Genomic DNA, 24,225 nt, shown 5'->3' on the forward strand with positions numbered 1-24,225 from the left:
TGTGCCTTCACACCCGCTGTAAAAGGCAGCCTGTCCGTTCCCCCCACCCTGCCTGCAGGCCTCACGCTGCGTATTAGGATCACACACTAGTGGCAGCATGGAGGTTTGCTCTGTTTTAGAAGTGTGCCCATTATACACCCGACCCAACAAATGCATACACCCCCTTTATGTCTTTAAAATGTCCCCGTCCCCCCTTTGGTCCCTACCCACTCCTTTTCCTCTTACCAAAGCACTTCTCAGCTGCTGTCGTTTGAATAAGAGGGCCCCTTTACAGAGAAACGAGGGCATCTGGCACACATGCCTTTGAGGCTGAGCAACACGTTTAAACTGCTCCTGCTCCTGCAGCAAGATTAGGAGGCCCCTGTCAATATGCGCACCTTTGCTTTGCCAGTCTATACTTTTAAAGACGAGGCAGCGTTGATTGCGTAACAACACTCTCCTTCCTCTCCAGGAAGCCTTCAGCTGTGATTTACGGAGATGTCTGCCCCCATCTGGTCACTTTCACTAATTAACATGGACATGCTGTGCAGCAGGGTCGGACAATACTATAAAGTGATTTTACATGCAGAAAACAATGACAAATACATGTAAATGTTGACTGAAATGGACAAATTAACTTTTAACATTTATTTTCCCTTAAATTGAAGACGACCATGAGCAAAGAGGGGAGAGCCTCGTGAACTCTACAATTTGTACTTTCCTAAATTCAATAGTGTTTATAACCCATCCATCCATCCATCCATCCATTTTCTACCGCTTGTCCCTTTTAGTGTCGCGGGGGGTGCTGGAGCCTATCTCAGCTGCATTCGGGCGGGAGGCGGTGTACACCCTGGACAAGTCGCCACCTCATCACAGGGCCAACACAGATAGACAGACAACATTCACACTCACATTTACACACTAGGGCCAATTTAGTGTTGCCAATCAACCTATCCCCAGGTGCATGTTTTTTGGAGGTGGGAGGAAGCCGGAGTACCCGGAGGGAACCCACGCAGTCACGGGGAGAACATGCAAACTCCACACAGAAAGATCCAGAGCCCGGGATTGAACTCAGGACTACTCAGGACTTTCGTCTTGTGAGGCACATGCACTAACCCCTGTTCCACCGTGCTGCCTTGTTTATAACCCTTTTTTAAAATGTTTTTATTTTTTTAAACATTGTTTATTGGATTTTTGACATATACAATCCAGAAATGGGCAGCACGGTGGTGGAGGGGTTAGTGCATCTGCCTCACAATACGAAGGTCCTGGGTAGTCTTGGGTTCAATCCCAGGCTCGGGATCTTTCTGTGTTTGCATGTCCTCCCCGTGACTGCGTGGGTTCCCTCCGGGTACTCCGGCTTCCTCCCACTTCCAAAGAAATGCACCTGGGGATAGGTTGATTGGCAACACTAAATTGGCCCTAGTGTGTGGATGTGAGTGTGAATGCTGTCTGTCTATCTGTGTTGGCCCTGCGATGAGGTGGTGACTTGTCCAGGGTGTACACCGCCCTCCGCCCGATTGTAGCTGAGATAGGCTCCAGCGCCCCCCGCGACCCCAAAGGGAATAAGCGGTAGAAAATGGATGGATGGATGGACAATCCAGAAATTCATTTAAACACATGTCAAATATTCTTTTTTTTTCTCCCCTAAGCAAATTAACCCACACATATATATATATATATATATATATATATATATATATATATATATATATATATATATATATATATATATATATATATATATATATATATATATATATAAAACAAAAAAAATTAAAATTAAAAACATTCATCAGTAAAATAAGTACAGGAAAATATTGACATGAAGCCACAGATAACTGCAGTCCTGAATGTCCCCAACATGGTGCAGCAATACACAAAAGCAGACAAAAGGCTCATCAATTATCTACCTTTCAGTTACTTTTCAATCGGGGTTAAATTTGAGATCACCTTAGTGTTTATCACCTTCTTTATCAAAGTGCTCGCACTCACAACTTTTTGTGGCCCCATGGTGGATTATTTATTTTACTGTTTGGGTAACTCAAATCCACATAACAATACAATGATCCATGCTTTGGTAATAGTTGTTGTAAAATCCAAACTAGGATTAGGCGATATGTCCTAAAAGCTATATTCCAATGTGTATTGCAGTCTCCTGCAGTAACGATGTACATCATAGTATAATGTTTGGCATATACAATGTCAAAGCTGGTTACAAAGGCTCTTAATTTAGCTGCTGACGTATGCGGTAGAATATTGTATCATACCTGGTAGTATTATTTTGTCAAAACTGTTATTAATCTACTTGCTAGTTTACTGTTAATATCTGGTTATTTTCTGTTGTAACATGTTTCTATATATACTTCTGTTAAAGTGTTATAGGCACTTATTCTTCTGTTAGGATACTTTGTTAGTTTTGGTTGATACTACAAATTTGGGTACAGGGGAAGTGTCGCTTATATTAATGCTAATACTTATACTTCAAATTTTTAAGGTCATTGAATTATTAAATTTTTGATCACTATTATAATTAAACAAAAACACAGTGTAGCGGTGCAAATATATGAATGAAATATTTATTTATTTCCTATTATTGGCTGTGATTTAAATAATTTGGTTTTTGCCCTTAAGTCCTGCTGTTTCCTGAGTTTGTAAACAATAATATAAACAACAAAATATAATTTTGATAATACAAAGTATTGATCTAACCACTGTATAATCGACCATATACTGATGCTATAGTTGGTATTGTTACTGTTGATATTTGTATCGATCTGCCCACTTTTGTTTATTCAAGAGCTCTATCTTAGCATATCATCCTACGGTCTGTAGTGAAGTGAAGTTAATTATATTTGTATAGCGCTTTTCTCTAGAGACTCAAAGCGCTTTACATAATGAAACTAGGGATGTCCCGATCCGATAAAGCGTTCTCTGCGCACGGCAAATCTATGCCATGCACAAAATCAAATAAAAAAATAAGCGCATAACAATTTTCGACACACGGACACGACAGAGAAAACAGTTTTCGTCATAATTGTTCAAATATTGTAACGTCTGTCGAGACGCTTATCTCCGTTCGGTGCCACACGTCCACACCATCAAAATGCCGAGGCAAACATTTCCAGATCAACACCGTATGAAAAAAAATAGTGATTTTTTTTAGTTGTGATTTCCTTCTCTGCATGAAAGTTTAAAAGTAGCATATATTAATGCAGTATGAAGAAGAATGTTTTGATGTACACATAGAATCATCCTACTGCTGTGATTATATGCATCAAGTGTTCATTCAAGGCCAAGGCAAAATATCAAGATATTTATGGTGTATCGTGACATGGCCTTAAAATATCGCAATATTAAAAAAAGGCCATATCGCCCAGCCCTAGTTCAATGATGCCATTTCTGTTTGTCATGTATAATTTTGTCTATTTTGGGTTTATCCTTGAATAAACAGGTCAGTTTCTTGTTACCAACCATTGTGTATTATTCAAACTCCCCTAATTCAGCTGGCTAGATGTTATCAAAAGTACTAAAACCCTTTTCAACATGATTCTGACAACTAAGTAGGCTAAATAACTTTAAACTTTAATACATGCTCGGATAGGCCAGTATCGGTATCGAATCGGAAGTGCAAAAACAATATCGGTATCGGATCGGAAGTGCAAAAACCTGGATCGGTACATCCCTAAATGAAACCCATTATCTACATCTTTAAGCTACATTTAAAACAGTGTGGGTGTCACTGGGAGCAAGTACGTAAAGTGTATTGCCCAAGGACACAACAGCAGTGACTAAGATGGCGGAAGCGGGGATCGAACCTGGAACCCTCAAGTTGCTGGCATGGCCACTCTACCAACCGAGCCACACTCTGTTATCCAGGGATAATGTAACTTGTAAGAATAATAGTTTATTTGCCACCATGGAGGCGAGGATTGCTGACTTAAAAGTGTCTTTGTGCTGTTGGAGGGATGCTAGCCGCTAGCGAGAATGCTGCACAGAGCGTTGAGAACACGTTTGTTTGCTTGTCGCTATCAAATTTGCAGGACACAGCTAGAATGTGTCATCAATGTGCATTATCAGGATACAACAATCATATTAAAAGCTGGATTGTCAGCCAAATTTATAGCAGTCATATTGTATATCTCGCAACCCTATAATCCGAACCATCATCAGCGATTGTGTCCAATCTTATATAGACTTTATTGTATCCATAAAACAAACAGGAATCGTTTGCAGGGTTGATGGAAAATGGACTCAAACACGTCATAAAACCGCCTCCTTGGCAACTTTGCTGCTCGTGTGAAGTCACATGACTGTCCACACAAAGCGTGCCGTCGGTTTATTTTCAGCAGAATGAGAGATTCCACTGCGCGTGTCTTCATCTCGGGGCGGCGCGGGAGAGGGAGGAGACGTCCTGTGCGCCACAACCGAGTCAACGTCGAGGAATCGTTGCACGGCGAGAGTTCGAGGAGGTCAACAAGTGGGTGTGGAATGTTGAGTGTTTCCCACGCGGCGTGGCTCTGAGAAAACATGTGCTCAGCCTCACTAGAGAGAGGGGAAGACTTCTATGAGGTCAGCGCTTGAGGTTTTATGCACAGGGGGCGTTTTGTGAGGCAATAGATAGATGGCTAAATAGATTGATAGATATTGAATGTCTTTCTGCACAAGGAGAGGAAATTGATTTAAAAAAGCCTTAAAATTTAATTGATGTCACTGCATCACCTCATAGCTTACTAAAAGCATCTAATCAAACTGCTCTGATGTCATCCCCATTTTTCTCAAAGCCACTCGGGGACTATCTGTGTGCCACCCCCCCTATAATTTAACCACAGTTTATAATGAGACCACGTAATGGGCATTGTGTTATATTGCGTAGACGCCGCTCAGATCCCTGAGGCAGCGCCATCAATCTTGGGGCACACTTTGGTAACAAGCGTGCAGCTATTTGGGTTACTTTCCGTGGCAGTAGGATCACATCACAACACCCCCTCCCACATCCTCCGGCCCCAGCTGTTGAAAGTTGGAATAGTCGATAGATAGATTCCACACACACACAGATAGAGTTGTTGGAAGTATAAAGAAGTACCCCGTGTGAACCGCTGTGTGTTTCCTCACAGCAGAGTGGATCTACAAAAACAATGTCACAACACATCAGCACCAGCCTGTTGCTTTAGGCCCATTCAGGCTTTAACGGGTCCCTGATAGCCCCTCTGAAGGGACACAAACTCCAACCCCCCCACACACCCGTTGGGCTTAATCTGGGGGAAGAATGATAACGTGCATTATGTATTATCCACGCTGCCATGTGAGAGAATGGACAGAAATAACACAGTGGGGGCGACAATGTGGATCGTTTTTGTAAAGAGGATGAGCTCGAGCTGATTAACCGCAGATGGTTACCTGAATGGCAGCGAGGGTTGTTATACAGTGCGTCAGGAAAGTATTCACAGCGCTTCACTTTTTCCCCATTTTGTTATATTACAGCCTTATTCCAAAATGGAATACATTATTTTTGTTATCAAAATTCTACAAACAATACCCCATAATGACAATGTGAATTTTTAATTTTTTTTTTAGTTTTGCAAATTTATTAAAAATAAAAATAACATCTACATGTACCTTTGCTCTATACTTTGTTAATGCACCTTTGGCAGCAATTACAGACTCAAGTCTTTTGGAATTTGATGCCACAAGCTTGGCACATCTAACTTCGGGCAGTTTCGCCCTTTCTTCTTTGCCCATTCCTCTTTGCAGCACCTCTCAAGCTCCAATCCGGTTGTATGGGAAGCGTTGGTTTTCATCCAGGATGTCTCTGTACATTACTGCATTCATCTGAGTCTAGTCAGGGAGGTGCCCAAGAACCCGATAGTCACTCTGTCAGAGCTACAGTATTCCTCAGTGGAGAGAGGATAATCTTCCAGAAGGACAACCATTTCTGCAGCAATCCACCAATGAGGCCTGTATGGTAGAGTGGCCAGACGGAAGCCATTTCTTAGAAAAAAGTTGTCCAAATGCACCTGAAAGACTCTCAGACCATGATGAGACAAAGATTGAACTCTTTGGCGTGAATGCCAGGTGTCATGTTTGGAAGAAACCAGGCACCGCTCATCACCAGGCCAATACCATCCTTACAGTGAAGCGTGGTTGTTGCAGCATCATGCTGGGGGGATGTTTTTAAGCGGCTGGAACTGGTAGACTAGTCATGATAGAGGGAAAGATAAATGCAAACAGACATTCTGGATAAAAACCAACGCTTCCCATCCAACCTGATGAAGCTTGAGAGGTGCTGCACAAAGGAATGAGTGAAACTACCCAAATATAGGTGTGCCAAGCTTGTGGCATTGTATTCAAAAATACTTGAGGCTGTAATTGCTGGTCAGTAATCAGGTCAATGCATACACCATTGTACAGATACATCATTTGTTTCATCTGACCACAGAACTTTCCTCCATAAGGTCTTATCTTTGTCCATGTGATGTCAGATGGAACAAACATTAAGCTGTTTGGCCACAATACCCAGCAATATGTTTGGAGGAGAAAAGGTGAGGCCTTTAATCCCAGGAACACCAATTCCTACCGTCAAGCATGGTGGTGGTAGTAGTATGATGCTCTGGGCTTGCTTTGCTGCCAATGTAACTGGTGCTTTACAGAGAGTAAATGGGACAATGAAAAAGGAGGATTACCTCCAAATTCTTCAGGACAACCTAAAATCATCAGCCCGCGGGTTGGGTGTTCCAACGGGACAATGACCCCAAACATACATCAAAAGCGGTAAATGAATGGCTAAATCAGACTAGAATGAAGGTTTTAGAATGGCCTTCCCAAAGTCTTGACTTAAACGCATGGACAATGCTGAAGAAACAAGTCCATGTCAGAAAACCAACAAATTTAGCTGAACTGCACCAATTTTGTTAAGAGGAGTGGTCAAAAATTCAACCAGAAGCTTGTGGATGGCAACCAAAAGCGCCTTATTGCAGTGAAACTTGCCAAGGGGCATGTAACCAAATATTAACATTGCTGTATGTATACTTTTGACCCAGCAGATTTGGTCACATTTTCAGTAGACCCATAATAAATTCATAAAAGAACCAAACTTCATGAATGTTTTTTGTGACCAACAAGTATGTGCTCCAATCACTCTATCACAAAAAAATAAGAGTTGTAGAAATTATTGGAAACTCAAGACAGCCATGACATTATGTTCTTTACAAGTGTAAAATGTACCATCAATCTGCCAATCCTTTCCGTGTCCGGGCCAGGTAAGGTTCTCCGTGTTGAGTCAAATTAAGCCGCAGGCTCCACTCCTGGACTTTTGACCACGACTGTATATAATGTAGTAACAGACAAGTTTATAACAATATGTAAAATGTACAATATATACCGTATTTTGTTCATTTAAATCATTGCCAGAACTAATTTACTCAGCGCATTTTTTTCCATTTCCATAGCAACACACTTTCGACTTCCAGCAATAAATGTGTGTTCCTACTTCTGGAAACAGGCGCTTGTGTTTTTTAATCATGGCAGACTTAGTAACAGACAAGTCTGCTGGCCCCACTATGGACTGGACTCTTACTATTATGTTGGATCCACTATGGACTGGACTCTCACAATATTATGTCAGACCCACTCGACATCCATTGCATTCGGTCTCCCCTAGAGGGGGTGGGGGGGGGTTACCCACATATGCGGTCCTCTCCAAGGTTTCTCATAGTCATTCACATCGACGTCCCACTGGGGTGAGTTTTTCCTTGCCCTTATGTGGGCTCTGTACCGAGGATGTCGTTGTGGCTTGTGCAGCCCTTTGAGACACTTGTGATTTAGGGCTATATAAATAAACATTGATTGATTGATTGATTGACAACAAATTGACTATTTTTGGATAAGTGAGGATTCACAACCTTATCGTTTTAAAGCTGAATATACTGAGGATGAAGCGAGCACGAAGGAAGAGTGAGACATTGGAGCAGACGGAAGCCGAGAGAGTGAGGTTGGCGTGACCTGACAATGTAAATGTGGAACTTGAAGCCATGCTATTTTGACATAAATGTAGTGTTTACCCAAAATAAACCGTGTCTGTTACGTGCGGGGGGTCGCAGCTTGCTGCAAGGTTTGTTCTCCGGGGATGCAAACAGACGATTCCAGACAGGACTTGCAGGTAGGAACATGATTTAATCTTGAAAAACTCAAAGGGGTACAAAAACAGAAAACAACCCGACGGGAGAAGGTGCAGATCGCACTTGAAGCTAAGTACTTAACATGGGCTAGGAGGCAAGCAAAACTTACGTAACAGTAGCGTGAAGCAAACAAAGAAGCCAGGCCGACTGACTGGCAAAGACAGGCTTAAATAATGCCTCTGATGAGAAAACAGGTGAGCGTCCCGAACACCAGAGGCAGGTGAAAACAATAAGCAGCCATGGCAACCAAACCAAACTCAGAGGTGTCACAAACAGGAACTAAAGGAGTCCAAAACTAACAGAAAACACAAATCATGATCCGGGCCACGGATCATGACAGTGTCATCACTCGTTTGTGAAGGTATTTTGGGCGATCACCTGCTGGCCTGTGTGAACGTTGAGGAGAGTAGCTCACAAGTGAGCTTGACCGCCGCTTGTCTGTCAGGGTCGCCTGTGGAATGTGGCGGCACAGAGGAGAAAGCGAGATAAAGACACATGGAGGTGTGCTTAGACAGCAGCAGCAGTCTCCCCACACGGACACCAGTCTGGGGTTACGACCTATTTGCCACGCGGCGGAAATATCTCCTGCCCCCACTCTTTCAGCCAAAACTGCCAGATGTCATCCTCAGCACAAAAAATGCACCATTAATGTTTTTTGTTAATGGCATGAAAACAACATATGGTTCTTATTGCTGTGCTGCAGCTTAATAAGATCAAGGTGTACTGGCGCTTTAACTGGCCTCGCCTCCTGCACGTGAGCCCATCAGAACCACATGTTCCGCTCAAAGCCAGTGTGCCGGCTCACACAGTCAACATTGAACCACTGTGCACGTTTAGAACCATTCCCCCCACACTTTTGGCCGTCATGTTGAAAGGTATTTTCCCTTACGAGGAGGCTCTGGGTGATTAAGTAGCGGTCTAAAAGGCCACAGTAGAATGAGAAGCAGTGCAACTTCTTTTTGTTTAGGTTGAAATGTTGAACTGCTCAGTCTTTGTAATATTTTGACATTCAAGTTTTGGCATACTGTACTTTTTTCTCTGTTGAAATTATTGTTTTTTTTTATTATTTGCAGATGACATATGTCATATAACACTGTATTTACAATTATTGTTTATTTAATGGGTTATTTGACAGGGACATTAATTAACTTGACTGCAAATGCACCAGATATAACTATTTTTTATCATTCAACCATTTTTTATTCCATTACTATAATATATTTTGTAGTGTGTGTGTGTGTGTGTGTGTGTGTGTGTGTGTGTGTGTGTGTGTGTGTGTGTGTGTGTGTGTGTGTGTGTGTGTGTGTGTGTGTGTGTGTGTATGTATTTTCTTTTTGAATATTTTATAAATATTATATCCAGTTTTTCCATGAGTATTTTTCCATGCAAGTTTGCAATCATCCGTACAGTATGTAAATGTTTATTTTTTTCGGAAATAGAAAATGAATTAAATGAATATTATATCCTTGAGGTGGCGACTTGTCCAGGGTGTACCCCGCCCGATTGTAGCTGAGATAGGCTCCAGCGCCCCCCGCGACCCCAAAGGGAATAAGCGGTAGAAAATGGATGGATGGATGGATGGATTATATCCTTGAGTCTGCTTTAATAAGTATAATATTTATGTGTAATTTAATAATATTATCATTGTTATTATATTGTGTAACAACTTGTAATGCACTTTAATGCTACAGTATCTTGTTATGCATGCTCAAAATAAATAAAATGTTTACATGATTAGTATTATTAATAATAATACAATTCGTATTATTTTCAACAAATATTTTCAAATGCAATTTTTTGCCAATTGACCACATGTAGATGTATATTTTCCCAAAACGCCTATTTCTAGTATATTATATTATACATAAAAATGTAGCTCTTTTATATGACATCACAATTAATTGTTTGTGCCTTTTTCGGAAGTTACCTTCCTTATACCTGGGAATAGGTTGATCGGCAACACTAAATTGACCCTAGTGTGTGAATGTGAGTGTGAATGTTGTCTATTGTGTTTACTCTGCGATGAGGCAGCGACTTGTCCAGGGTGTACCCCGCCTTCCGCCCAAAATGGAGCTGAGATAGGCTCCGGCACCCTCTGCGAACCCGAAAGGGACAAGCGGTGGAAAATGGATGGATGGATACTGCAGATTGACTAAAGTAAAATAGCCCAACAGTTAGAGTTAGGGTTTATGGCTCCACCTGTTGCTTTAATATGGCCATTTTTTTGCAACCTTGCAGCATCTACTTTATGCCACATCAGTTGTTTTACAGCAAGAGTGTTCACTCTTTTATTGTACTTCAGTGTGCGATAAAAATGAATGTGCGACAAATGTTTTGTGTTGTCTTCTAAAGACGCCGCAACATGTAAAGTGACATGTTCGTGATGGATTATTTTCTCGCTCGCTTGTATTTCCCTCCCGCGGCTGTCACTTGATTGACAGGAAGCTCAGGCGACATCATGAGCTCACTGACATGACAACGCATAAATAAAGCACATCACACGCTCGGATTAAGCCCTCTATAACGCTCTGTGATTGATTATGTACCGTGCCGTCGGCCAAATGTGTGCATGTTTTACGTTAACTATTTTTTTAAAAGAAAAAGTTGATGAGATGGATTCTCACGGGGGAAAATGTTCCACTATGTCTGTGAAGACACAAACAAGACTTGTTGAGCACAGATGATTTATTAGAAGCAAACTACAAAAGTTTGATATTTGAAGAGAGAAATGGATGGATGGATGCTAGTTTGCTATGTCGTTTAGCACTAGCAAAAGATTTCGATAACTTGGACAAGGCGTCATTCCAAATTAATCAGAATCAGAATCAAAAGAGTTTTTATTGCCATTGTTTGAGAACGGGTTCACAAAATAGGAATTTTACTTGGCGCAATCGTGCAACATAAAACACATTAACACATAATAGAATAACATGAGCTGTAACTGAGCTATCAGCATACTTGCCAACCTTGAGACCTCCGATTTCGGGAGGTGGGGGGCGTGGTTGGGGGCGTGGTTAAGAGGGGAGGAGTATATTTACAGCTAGAATTCACCAAGTCAAGTATTTCATATATATATATATATATATATATATATATATATATATATATATATAAGAAATACTTGACGAAATACTAAGTCAAGTATTTCATATATATATATATATATAAGAAATACTTGACGAAATACTAAGTCAAGTATTTCATATATATATATGTATATATATATATATATATATATATATATATATATATACATATATATATATATATATAAGAAATACTTGACTTTCAGTGAATTCTAGCTATAAATATATATTTATTTTATTATATATATATATATATATATATATATATAAGAAATACTTGACTTAGTATTTCGTCAAGTATTTCTTATATATATATATATATATATGAAATACTTGACTTAGTATTTCGTCAAGTATTTCTTATATATATATATATATATATATATATATATATATATATATAAGAAATACTTGACGAAATACTAAGTCAAGTATTTCATATATATATATATATATATATATACATATATATATATATATAAGAAATACTTGACTTTCAGTGAATTCTAGCTATAAATATATATTTCTTTTATTATATATATATATATATAAGAAATACTTGACGAAATACTAAGTCAAGTATTTCATATATATATATATATATATATATATATATATATATATATATATATATATATATATGTATATATATATATATAAGAAATACTTGACTTTCAGTGAATTCTAGCTATAAATATATATTTATTTTATTATATATATATATATATATATATATATATATATATATATATATGTATAAAATAAATACTTGAATTTCAGTGTTCATTTATTTACACATATACACACACATAAGACTCATCTACTCATTGTTGAGTTAAGGGTTGAATTGTCCATCCTTGTTCTATTCTCTGTCACTATTTTTCGAACCATGCTGAACACCCTCTCTGATGATGCATTGCTGTGTGGCACCCACAAAAGTGCTTTCATCAAATGCACTAGATGGCAGTATTGTCCTGTTTAAGAGTGTCACAACATTGCTGTTTACGGCAGACGAACTGCTTTACGATAGACAAAAACGTGACTGCTGTTGTTGTGTGTTGTTACCGCACTGGGAGGACATTAATGAAACTGCCTAACAATAAACCCACATAAGAAACCAAGAACTCGCCCTCGATCATTCTACAGTTATAACGTCATTGGGCAGGTACGCTGTTTATATTGTGGGTTAGCGGACTCAGGTCCACATGGACTTGAGTCCGCCTGAATTTCGGGAGATTTTCGAGAGAAAATTTGTCCCGGGAGATTTTCGGGAGCGGCGCTGAATTTCGGGAGTCTCCCGGAAAATCCGGGAGGGTTGGCAAGTATGGCTATCAGATCTTGTTATTGTTCATGTGTCTTATGGCCGAGGGGAAAAAACTGTTCAGGTGGCGGGAGGTGTGGGTCTGGATGGACCGTAGTCTCCTGCCTGAGGGAAGAGGGGAGAATAGTTTATGTCCAGGGTGAGAAGAGTCAGCTGGGATCCGACCCACACGCCTCCTGGTTCTGGAGGAGAACAGGTCCTGGAGGGGTGGGAGCTTGCAGCCAATCACCTTCTCAGCAGCACGTACCATGCGCTGCAGTCGATGCTTGTCCCGGACTGTGGCGCCGGGGAACCACACGGTGATGGAGGAGGTGAGGATGGACTCGATGATTGCTGAGTAAAACTGCACCAGCATCTCGGTCTGCACCTTTTCAGCTGCCGCAGGAAGTACATCCTCTGCTGGGCCTTCTTGATGAGGGAGCTGATGGTCAACTCCCACTTGAGGTCCTGGGTGATGGTGGTGCCCAAGAAACGGATGGAGTCCACAATGGAGACGGGGGTGGGAGAGTCAATCAGGGTGAGGGGGGATGGTGGGGCTTTGACTTTCCTGAAGTCCAAGATCATCTCCACTGTTTTCTGGGCGTTCAGCTCCAGGTTGTTGAGGCTGCACCAGGACGCCAGCCGGTCCACCTCTCTCCTGTAGGCGGACTCGTCGCCATCGGAGATGAGCCCGGTGAGAGTAGTGTCGTCCGCAAACTTGAGCAGCTTTACCGACTGGTGACTGGAGGTGCAGCAGTTTGTGTACAGGGAGAAGAGCCAGGGGGAAAGTACACAGCCCTGAGTAAATAAATAAATATAAATAACATAATAATATAAAATAAATAAATCTGACAAGTTTAAAAATGTACTTTTATTTGTATTTTAAAAATGTTCACTTCCTGTTACAGTCCACTTGCATGGGTTTTAAGACTGTGTCCCGGGCCGGCCCGTGGCATACACACACTATGCTTCTGTTTAGGGCCACAACCACTAGGGGCCCCACATGATCATGGCCTGATGTTTTGTAAAGTTCAAATCAAATTAATTCTGTTGTCAAAGTTCAATAATAGGGTTGTTTGAATCAAACAACTCATGTTTATTACAAATAACTAAATGGTTAATTCCTTCTGGTAGCGACAAATCCAGCATGGAACATTTTACTGTTCACTCAACACAGACGTCATAACAACATCAATGCTCTCTTTATGCATTCACACACATCACCAACATTTCGCCACACCTAGTGTGTGTGACAGTCATCGGTACTTTAACTTAACATTTGGGAACCAGAATGAGGTGAAAGAAGAAAAGTAAAAATATGACAAATATATTTGTGACAGGGTTCAATCCTGGGCTCGGGATCTTTCCGTGTGGAGTTTGCATGTTCTCCCTGTGACTGCATGGATTCCCTGCGGGTACTCCGGCTTTCTCCCACCTCCAAAAACATGCACCTGGGGATAGGTTGATTGGCAACACTAAATTGGCCCTAGTGTGTGAATGTGAGTGTGAATGTTATCTATCTATCTGTGTTGGCCCTGCGATGAGGTGGCGACTTGTCCAGGGTGTACCCCGCCTTCCGCCTGAATGCAGCTGAGATAGGCTTCAGCGCCCCCCGCCACGCCGAAAGGGACAAGCGGTAGGAAATGGATGGATGGATATTTGTGACAGCATCGGACAAAGTTATGTGTTAGTTTAACTTTTGCATTTTATAGCACATAACTGTGGTGCATTCAAGGAACCTTGATTAAAGTTCAAAACAGAGTTTTTATAGACACGGGAGGCTTAATCCCCAGTAGATGCACTAATAATTATAATAATGATTTATGGTAATTATTACATCATACATAAATCAGATGTTTAGAAAAAATGCATTCAATTTGTTCCATACAAAATCTTGGAGACATTACAAGCTGCATGTTGCCTGCAAAATACATATTAAGGTTTTTAACATGTGTTTTAAAAACACCAAATCAAGTCAATAATTAGATTTTTAGTGCATGTAAACATATTGAGTGTGTGTGTGGGGGGTAGTGATGTTAAGGTTGAGGGCCCTTCAGGAGTCTAATAATAATAATAATATGAATAATGAATAAGTAATATTAAAGACCAAAATAGGGCTACTCAACAAAAAGTGTCACACAAAACCTTTAGACCAGGGGTGGCAAACCTATGTTCTTTGATGACCACATCACAGTTATGGCTACTTTCTGAAGGCTTCTCGTCACAGTGAATATGTATGAATTTTGATGTATAATCTATACGCGACCCTTGGCGGAAAATGTTTGGACACCACTGAGCTATTAGTATCAAATAGTCAGCTTTTTTCTCATTGCATCACACATTTTTACATTTTTGTTTTACATTCTTACTGTTTTTTTTATCCAAAAATATGCTGCGGGTCAACACAACTGGAGCTGTGGGCCGCACTTTGGACCCCCCTGTGATAACATAATGCTTTTTGCATGGTCAGATAATTCTCAAGTTTAACAGACAATTACAGGCTATTTTTTTGCCGAAATTGAAAGAACGAATATGTTTAGTAAGAAAACATATTATAGCGCACAGTATTTCCAGGCTTTCGCGGACCACATAAAATGATGTAGCGGGTTTGTAGTGAGTTTGACAGATATGCTATAGATTGTCTCTGCCGTTTGCCAAAACAGGGATGCTACTGATGTGGTGAGGTCAAAGGTCAAAACAGTTCTCCACCACTCACAACATTTTGGACATTTTAAAGGATTTTAGGGTTACAGGACAAACAATGATACAGGAAGCTTGGGAGTAAAGGTCAATGCGACTCGACAGCTATTTTCCTCCGACTAGTTGCTGTTCAGCGTGTCTCTTGGTATTTAACTATGTGTTCATGTATTATATATACACAGTACAGTGTACTCTGTAGGCAACAGCGTTGGTCCATAGTGCCAAATATTGATGATGATGATGGTGTTGTTCCTCAGAAGAGTGGCCTGTCTAAAGTGTTGTCCATGTTATCTCTCAAGCGTGCAGAGGCATGCACACACTTCCTGCCCTGCGTCACTGACAGCACGGCCAAGCATCAGCCAGCACATTATTATGCCGCTCACTGCATGAGGGTGCTGCTGGCAGCGGGTCATGTGATCAGAGGAATATGTTAACAACATACAAGCCATACTCAAAGCTTTACATCCACAGACAGTACACGATTTAACAATCAATGCATTCTTAGAACAATACATTTAGAACATGGTCGTCTCCACATTTGACTTATATCTTGATCTACACGTAAATGTTTTACGTTTTGTTTTTATTTTGTTATTGTTGCATTATGAGGTCTGATACTGCACCCATTTGTACACATTTTTTTATAAAAACATACACAAAAAAAGTTAGTTTTGCCTCATTTCAATGTTATTTAATGTTATGCAAATATTTTTTATATTTTTTGGAATAAATGTACTATATTATAATCTTATGTGGTTTCTGTCTAAACCTATGCTCCTAACTCTTAAAAATTGTTTACAAAGTTTTATAATATACACGTTTTTGATCATATTATTAATAATTTATTCTAATTCTAATCCTACAAATGATTGTATTTTATTAACAGTATTATTAAATAAATATGTGTGAGTATTATATGTGCTATAACAACAACATTATTTCATTATTTATATATATATTTTTTATAAACTATTCAGTTAATAATATTAACCTAAATTACATTTGATCAAAACCTTTGGGAGTATATATATATATATATATATATATATATATATATATATATATATATATATATGTATGTATATATATGTATATATATATATGTATATATATATATATATATATATATATATATATATATATATATATATATATGTATGTATATATATGTATATATATGTATGTATATATATGTATATATATACATATACAATCCTATTTTTTTGTGATAGAGTGATTGGAGCACATACTTGTTGGCCACAAAAAACATTCATGAAGTTTGGTTCTTTTATGAATTTATTATGGGTCTACTGAAAATGTGACCAAATCTGCTGGGTCAAAAGTATACATACAGCAATGTTAATATTTGGTTACATGTCCCTTGGCAAGTTTTACTGCAATAAGGCGCTTTTGGTAGCCATCCACAAGCTTCTGGTTGAATTTTTGACCACTCCTCTTGACTACACTGGTGCAGTTCATCTAAATGTGTTGGTTTTCTGACATGGAGTTGTTTCTTCAGCATTGTCCACACGTTTAAGTCAGGACTTTGGGATGGCCATTCTAAAACCTTAATTCTAGCCTGCATCTGACAGCAGAACCTTCCTCCAGAAGGTCTTATCTTTGTCCATGTGATGTCAGATGAAACAGAAATTAATCTTTTTGGCCACAATACCCAGCAATATGTTTGGAGGAGAAAATGTGAGGCCTTTAATCCTAGGAACACCATCCCTACCGTCAAGCATGGTGGTGGTAGTATTATGCTCTGGGCCTCTTTTGCTGCCAATGGAACTGGTGCTTTACAAAGAGTAAATGGGACAATGAAAAAGAAGGATTACCTCCAAATTCTTCAGGACAACCTAAAATCATCAGCCCGGAGGTTGGGTCTTGGGCGCAGTTGGGTGTTCCAAAAGGACAATGACCCCCATCACACGTCAAGTGGTAAAGGAATGGCTAAATCAGGCTAGAATTAAGGTTTTAGAATTGCCTTCCCAAAGTCCTGACTTAAAAGTTTGGACAATGCTGAAGAAACAAGTCCATGTCAGAAAACCAGCACATTTTGCTGAACTGCACCAATTATGTCAAGAGGAGTGGTCAAAAATTAAACCAGAAGCTTGCCAGAAGCTTGTGGATGGCAACCAAAAGTGCCTTATTGCAGTGAAACTTGCCAAGGGACATGTAACCAAATATTAACATTGCTGTATGTATACTTTTGACCCAGCAGATTTGATCACATTTTCAGTAGACCCATAATAAATTGTAACCTGACTCTCGCCAGATCCTTGTAGTTCGCTGAGCTCCACACAAGAATCTGGGACTTCTCAATAGGTGATGTATTTCCGAAGGCGGGGCCTTGTAAAAAAATCATTGTATGTGATTGGATAAACCACTACTTCAACCACTCACATCGAAATCAACCCGTGACGCTGATGAGAGCAACGCTGGGAAATCCAAAACAGAACAGCCGACATATTGGATAACGACAGAGCGAAAAGTTAGAGAACTTTTACTGAAACAACGCAGCAATGTCAGTAGACGATCGATGTCGTTTGTGCAAAGAAAATATGCAGAATCAATGTCAGCACACGACTCCTCGCTGCGTTCCGCCATTGTTGTTTGAATCAAACAGCTACGTCACATCTTTGAAATCCCGCCCGGTGATCCTGATTGGTTCATTATTTTTTGGGATCTTGAAGGAGTTTGCAATGCCCTTGAGCCCACATCCTTGTGTGGAGCTCAGCGAACTCCAAGGAGCTGGTGGGAGTCAGGTTAAATAAATTCATAAAAGAACCAAATTTCATGAATGTTTTTGTGACAAACAAGTATGTGCTCCATTCACTCTATCATAAAAAAATAAGAGTTTTAGAAATGATTGGAAACTCAAGACAGCCAAGGCATTATGTTCTTTATAAGTGTATGTAAACTTTTGACCACGACAGTATATATAAATATATATGTATATAATTATTTATTATTTATTTATTTATTTATTTGGATAATTAAGTGATACTAATTGTAATAATTATTTGGGTGTTTTATATTTATCATAATAAGTGTGTCTTATATTTGTCTTGTAAAAAAACAACTTTAAATAATATCTCCTTAAACCCTCGACTTAAAAACAAAACGAATGTATATTCTTGTCACTACTCCAGTAGGGTGCGAGAATCTTCTTACACTCTTGACTCAGCCATTTCTTTTAGTGCTGAGTCATTTGTAGCCAATGGAGGGGGGCTGCTATTTTTGAATCTTGAATGTTTGACAAGAAAGTGAACGCGTTCTTTATTAAAGGTCTGCTGTATGTGCCTCCAGAAGGGAACATGATTCCAGTGACAAAGTGGCAAGAAAAGAAAGAAGAATAGAGCAATGTACCTGACCTTTGAACCCGGACACTTGGTCACACTGAAGCAAAATGTGCCACACACACAGGTGGGAAAATAGACATTATGTATTCCACATTTTGCACACTTACTATTGTTGTGATACATTGTGGATCCAATAACACCCAGCTAATGTTTATGAAGTTCAGTACTGTGCCTTCAGTCAGATTAACTACTTTAACATCGACAGTAAAGCAAATTTAAACGTCTGGTACATAAAAGAACATGATGTTAAAGTATTTAAAATGCACACAAGTGTAATTATTCTGACAATTGTATGATAGAATTATGATAGTATGCGCTGCAGCTTATATTTTTCTGCTAAATCATCAAGAAAGTCCAAACATATTTTAAAAGTACGATCAACCTGTGAGATGGAAAATGAACCGAAAGTCACACAGTGAGGCCATTGCTCACATGTTAGCATGACAACAGATGCAAGCAGTCACAAAAATGCAGCAGCATGCACCTGTCCTTCTGCAACATGGGGGTCATGACCCCCAGACCACCAAGAACTGCAAGTTGACTTTTCTTCTTCTACTTTTAATATCAGCATCCTAGAAAAGTCCTGGAATGGGACAGTTGCTTGAATTCAACTGAAACAATATACTATTTATTTTTTTGTTCTTTCGGCTTTTCCCCAGCAGGTCAACAGCATGCTGTGCTCTTTCATAGTTGTTGCATTTGTCTTTGTTTCTTGCATTGAACAAAGACAGCACAGTCTACCGAGTCACATTCCTTGTGTTGTAAACATACTTGGCCAATTGCTTAGATTTACATGACGTCACTTCCGACTCTCGTCCGACTCATTAGGTATGCGTGGTGGTTAAGCCAGCGTCTGTTCTTAATGGGTACGAGGCGCCATTTAGCCTTTCTCCAAGAAAAATGCCCTATGCTTGCTTTGTTTTCGGCTGTACAAACCGTTCAAATCGCAAAAAGGATAAACGCTTCTTCAGAGTTGCTCGAGTGGTAATCAAAGAGGGCGGAAGAGTGCAAGATTTTCGTGGGCGGAATAGCTCAGTTGATAGAACGACCGTGCCAGCAACTTCAATCAATCAATCAATCAATCAATGTTTATTTATATAGCCTTAAATCACAAGTGTCTCAAAGGGCTGCACAAGCCACAACGACATCCTCGGTACAGAGCCCACATAAGGGCAAGGAAAAACTCACCCCAGTGGGACGTTGATGTGAATGACTATGAGAAACCTTGGAGAGGACCGCATATGTGGGTAACCCCCCCCTCTAGGGGAGACCGAATGCAATGGATGTCGAGTGGGTCTAACATAATATTGTGAGAGTACAGTCCATAATGGATCCAACATAATAGTAAGAGTAAGAGTCCAGTCCATAGTGGGGCCAGCAGGAAACCATCCCGAGCGGAGACGGGTCAGCAGCGCAGAGATGTTCCCAACCGATACACAGGCGAGCAGTCCACCCCGGGTCCTGACTCTGGACAGCCAGCACTTCATCCGTGGCCACCGGACCTGTGTCTCCCCCTCCACAAGGGATAGGGGGAGCAGAGGAGAAAAGAAAAGAAATGGCAGATCAAGTGGTCTAAAAAAAGGGGGGCTATTTAAAGGCTAGAGTATACAAATGAGGGTTCCAGGTTCGATCCCCGCTTCTGCCATCCTAGTCACTGCCGTTGTGTCCTTGGGCAAGACACTTTACCCACCTGCTCCCAGTGCCACCCACACCGGTTTAAAAAATGTAACTTAGATATTGGGTTTCACTATGTAAAGCGCTTTGAGTCACCAGAGAAAAGCGCTAAATAATTATAATTCACTTCACTTCACAAGATTTTACAAAAGATGTCGAGAAAAGTGGCACACACTCCAGTCCAAAGGAACAGAGTCGAAGAACGCATGAGTTTGCATGATCACTTTGTTAAAGGTTTGTTTGATATACTTTTAATGTGTAGTATTTCCAATTAATGTATTATCTTGATATTATTTTTATTATAGATTGTTTTGGATTTCTTAAAATGCATTTTTGCTGTGAGTGTTTCGTAATGCAGCAACTTGGCAGAGTTTAAATCAAAGAAAGCAAATGTGAGCAAAACCTGAAAGAGTTAAGCTTTACCAAAGGCAGCAACAACACATGAGTGAGGTCTGTAGTTATATTTTATAACTATATATTTCCATCCATCCATCCATTTTCTACCGCTTATTCCCTTTGGGGTCACGGGGGGCGCTGGAGCCTATCTCAGCTACAATCGGGCGGAAGGCGGGGTACACCCTGGACAAGTCGCCACCTCATCGCAGGGCCAACACAGATAGTTTATAGTTATATTTTATAAACGGTGCGTTCAACAACAAAAGCAACAAACATGGCTGTAGACACAAAGTTAAATCATTGAATGCAACCTTACCTGAGCAAAAATTATGCATATTTATCCAGGAGAGTCTTGATACCAATTTCCTTGACCCAGCCACACACGAAGAATTTGTAGACCTCCATGCTTTTCCAAGTTTTCATCTGTTTTGTCGTGCAGAATGATGTCTGGAGCACACTATAGTTTGACATGTTTGGGATAATCTTTGAATCACTCGACAAATCCTTTTTTTGATAAAGTATAGAGATTGTATTCCATTGCATAGTTTGATGTTTTGCAAAAAGATCAAGGCCCCTTGCATACTTAGAGAGTTTGCTTGCTGCACAACGGCCATCTTGGCTTGGTTGACCACCACTGTTTTTCACTTCCGGGAAGAAGTCATGGGAGGGAATACAAGCAATTAATCTGATTCTGATTTGGAGTACCGTATTTTTCGGAGTATAAATCGCACCTGCCGAAAATGCATAATAAAGAAGGAAAAAAACATATATAAGTCGCACTGAAGCCCGGCCAAACTATGAAAAAAAACTGCGACTACATAGTCCGAAAAATACGGTAGTTTTTTTTCTGGATTCCCTTCCTGACGCAACCTTCCTCTTTATCCTGGCTTTGGACTGGCACTGGACATCTCCCAATGGCTGGGTGTTCGGGCACTGACCAGGAATTGAACCCGTCTGCACTAATAGGCCTTAAAAGAGCTCGTGCAAAGTCGGATGTTCTGTGTGACTGCCAACAAAAACAGTATAAAATGGTGATTAAAAAAGCACAATTGTAGTGAAAACAACTGTTTATATTGCGCACAGGAAGTACATTTCCTGCATGGCGACAGCTTTTCAAACACATGGGGCCACGTGCCTTGAAGTGATCGAGGAACTGTATTTCTTTTGTCGTTAACCATGGCTAACGTCCTGTTAGCACACACCCAGTGCTTCCTGTATGGACTGAGCGACTTCCTGGAGAACTTCCTGTGTTGAATCTCTCAGCACAGCTGCTTATCTGCGTAGCACACGATGACAAAATCATGGACCTGCACGCGCACGCAAACAAATTGAGACGGTTGTGTGAGCTGAGTGATGAGGTGAATTATTGTTATTGATCCGCTTTAGGGGCCACTTTAACTCTTGACAGACTGCTTCCTTTTCCTGCTCCACGTTTCAACAGAGTGGTACTGCTCCTGTATCTGGTGACATGTTGGCTGTGTTTTGAAAGAGCTCCATTGGCTTCTGAGGGTCATCCAGGACCACCACAGCCTGGCACATTCTTCCACTCTGTGTATGAAACTCAGAAGATAAGAAGGTCAAAATAAGACTATTTATATCAAAGCCTAGCAATATTATTATTACCTTCACCAAGTACATATCGTAAAGAAAATGCCATTTGTCAGTTTGTTAATGAGCAAAATTGCTAATGAAACTGCTTTGATGGATACAGATAAACAAAAATTGGACTTCTGAACTCCCATTCGTAAAAATTGCTCTTCGACGCAACACACTCCAAGAGGATGTATAAACAATTGATGTTTATGTTAATTATCGCCATGTAAAACAACTGGTTTTGCATGGCAATTGGTGTATAGATACTGTTTATATACAGTAGATCCCTGCTATAAACAAAAAGCAGGACCAACGGACACACTCATAAAAATGCAATTTTTTAAAACTTTAAGCCCTAAAATTTTCTTCTCAATTTGAATATAGTTTTACACATTAAGAAACAATTACAAACAATTACAAAAAAAAAAAAAAAAAAAAAAAAAAAAAAAAAAAAAAAAAAAAAAAAAGAAACAATTACAAACATACAATACACAGTCATGTATATTTACACACCATAACAACTTGACAAAGTTAGGGTTGAATAATGTTTTCATTTTAACCGATATTATCATCAAATCTTGAGAAACGGTGCCCGAACCAATACTTAAAAAAATTAAAAACATGCACATTTTTGTTAAAAAAAAAAAAAAAGAAAGAAAAAAAAACCTTTTTATACTTATTTGTGACAGTCAAGTTGAATGGACTAGAAATTTAAATACTTCAATTATATACATTAAATTATAACTAAGGAATATATTCAAAACAATTACAGAGCACAGAGAATGGGCCAGAAGTGACTTTTGTAATATTGATGCTCATAATTCCGGAGGTTTGTGAATGCAAACCCGCTGGCTGTAACCATCATTGGTGCCCAATGAGGAAGTTGTGTGTTAATGTTGTGGCTAGCAGTGTTATGAGGGCAGTGTTTGGCATGTTAAGCGGGTCATGTTATTATATAACAATATATTATTACATTTAAAACACTTCCTTGTGGTCTACATAACATCTAATGGTGATTCTTTGGTCTAAATGTTGCAATGATTTTGTTTTACAGACTGTTTTTGAGCTGCTTTCTAACAGTCTCTGTAGGATGCGCCGTTTTGTGGGTGGTCTTAATTACGTGCCCCCACTTCAATGGGGCGGAGCAGCCGTGCCAATAACTGGAGGGTCGCAGGTTTGATTCCCGACTCCGAAATTCTAGTCACTGCCGTTGGGTCCTTGGGCAAGACACTTTACCCACCTGCTCTCAGTGCCACCCACACTGGTTTAAATGTAGCCTAAAGATGTAGATAATGGGTTTCACTATGTAAAGTGGTTTGAGTCACCGGAGAAAAAGCATTATATAAATATAAAATCACGTCACTTCACTTCAACTGTGTCTTCTACACGGCAAATTTGTTGTAGTTTTAGCTCTTATATATCGAGTCTCCTGACAGTGATAAGTGAGAAATATTCGCTACTTTGTATTCAAAATAGAAAACAGTGGAGAATGCATGTGCATGTACAAGCCAGTCTGCCCCACAACAAGAGGCTACATAATAAGAAGGAGCTAGGTACATTTATAATATAGATGGATAATCCGGTGACGTTTTTCCCCAACCGGTGACGTCACGGGTTGTGCTTATTCCAAACGGTTAGTTTAGAGGAAGTATTAAAGAAGGCAAGATTGTTTCATAAATATCTCTACTGTGGTTTGATTCAACATTTTCGGGACTAATGCAGATTCCAAATGCACAACAGCAGGTAACAATAGGTACGAAAGTTGGTTTTGCATAATAAAGCCCCTTTAAACGTTAAGTTTAAAAAGACCACCAGACTTTCTGTGCTTATGTATGGACGCTACTTTACTTACAAGACATTATTTGTATAAGACCATCGCTAAGCACTTGTTAGAGGTTGCTGAGACTGTATTCATTTGGCACAGGAGCAGCCACGAATGGGCGAATAACTACTTTTTC

At 39.8% G+C, this 24,225-nt stretch overlaps 1 long non-coding RNA gene across 2 annotated transcripts in view; it reads left to right on the plus strand.

Annotated features, from left to right (window-relative positions):
- The window catches only part of LOC133614549 (uncharacterized), a 94,057-nt gene that overhangs the window by 40,904 nt on the left and 28,928 nt on the right, over nt 1-24,225 (plus strand). For both annotated transcript variants that reach the window (XR_009816595.1, XR_009816594.1), the window contains one exon: nt 18,552-18,653. This is a non-coding gene — a long non-coding RNA (uncharacterized lncRNA). The remainder of the gene's footprint in view (nt 1-18,551; nt 18,654-24,225) is intronic.

The sequence above is a fragment of the Nerophis lumbriciformis genome, linkage group LG17, assembly GCF_033978685.3.
Source record: "Nerophis lumbriciformis linkage group LG17, RoL_Nlum_v2.1, whole genome shotgun sequence".
Classification (NCBI taxonomy): Eukaryota; Metazoa; Chordata; class Actinopteri; order Syngnathiformes; family Syngnathidae; genus Nerophis; species Nerophis lumbriciformis.